Genomic DNA, 1,357 nt, shown 5'->3' with positions numbered 1-1,357 from the left:
CATATGTCAACGATCAGATAACTTACACTATCGTTCAAAAGTTTGGGGACACATTGAATGCCCTTATTTTTGAAGGAAAAGCACTGTACTTTTCAATGAAGATAACTTTAAACTACTCTTAACTTTAAAGAAATACACTCTATACATTGGTAATGTGGTAAATGACTATTCTAGCAGCAAATGTCTAGTTTTTGGTGCAATATCTACATTTACAGGTGTAAAGAGGCCCATTTCCAGCAACTATCACTCCAGTGTTCTAAAGGTACAATGTGTTTGCTTACTGGCTAAGAAGGCTAATTGATGATTAGAAAAACCTTGTGCAATCATGTTCCCACATCTGAAAACAGTTTAGCTCGTTACAGAAGCTACAAAACTGACCTTCCTTTGAGCAGATTGAGTTTCTGGAGCATCACATTTGTGGGGTCAATTAAACGCTCAAAATGGCCAGAAAAAGAGAACTTTCATCTGAAACTCGACAGTCTATTCTTGTTATTAGAAATGAAGGCTATTCCATGCGAGAAGTTGCTAAGAAATTAAAGATTTCCTACAGCGGTGTGTACTACTCCCTTCAGAGGACAGCACAAACAGGCTCTAACCAGTGGAAAAAGAAGTGGGAGGCCGCGTTGCATAACTGAGCAAGAAGATAAGTACACTAGAGTCTCTAGTTTGAGAAACAGACGCCTAACAGGTCCCCAACTGGCCTCTTCATTAAATAGTACCCGCAAAACACCAGTGGCGACATCTACAGTGAAGAGGCAGCTGCAGGATTCTTGGCTTCAGGGCAGAGTGGCAAAGAAAAAGCCATATGTGAGACTGGCCAATAAAAGAAGAAGATTAACATGGCAAAAGAACACAGACATTGGACAGAGGAAGACTGGAAAAAAGTGTTGTGGACCGATGAATCCAAGTTTGAAGTGTTTGGATCACAAAGGGGAACGTTTGTGAGATGCAGAACAAATGAAAAGATGCTGGAAGAATGCCTGACGCCATCTGTTAAGCATGGTGGAGGTAATGTGATGGTCTGGGGTTGCTTTGGTGCTGGTAAGGTGGTCGATTTGTACTGGGCAAAAGGGATTCTGAATAAGGAAGGCTATCACTCCATTTTGCAATGCCATGCCATACCCAGTGGACAACGTTTGATTGGAGCCAATTAAGCGCTGTCAGTGATAGTTGCTGGAAATCATGAAGTGAACATGATTGCTCAAGGGTTTTCCAATCATGACACAAATATTCTAGTCTCTGGTGACAATTTAGAACATCTTCTCTCAACAGTCACCTCAGAGATTAGTAAGTTAAAGATATGGTTTGACAATAACAAATTATCATTAAATTTGGACAAGACAAAAATCATGGTTTT

At 40.3% G+C, this 1,357-nt stretch overlaps 1 protein-coding gene across 5 annotated transcripts in view; it reads right to left on the bottom strand.

The window, feature by feature from the left end:
• The window catches only part of LOC107092858 (tenascin-like), a 47,651-nt gene that overhangs the window by 37,092 nt on the left and 9,202 nt on the right, over positions 1 to 1,357 (bottom strand). The window lies entirely within an intron of this gene.

The sequence above is a fragment of the Cyprinodon variegatus genome, unplaced genomic scaffold (genome assembly GCF_000732505.1).
Source record: "Cyprinodon variegatus isolate N-32 unplaced genomic scaffold, C_variegatus-1.0 Scaffold397, whole genome shotgun sequence".
In the NCBI taxonomy this organism is placed as follows: Eukaryota; Metazoa; Chordata; class Actinopteri; order Cyprinodontiformes; family Cyprinodontidae; genus Cyprinodon; species Cyprinodon variegatus.
The sequence above is the reverse complement of the archived record's forward strand: the minus strand, read 5'-3'. Positions and strand labels throughout refer to the sequence as shown.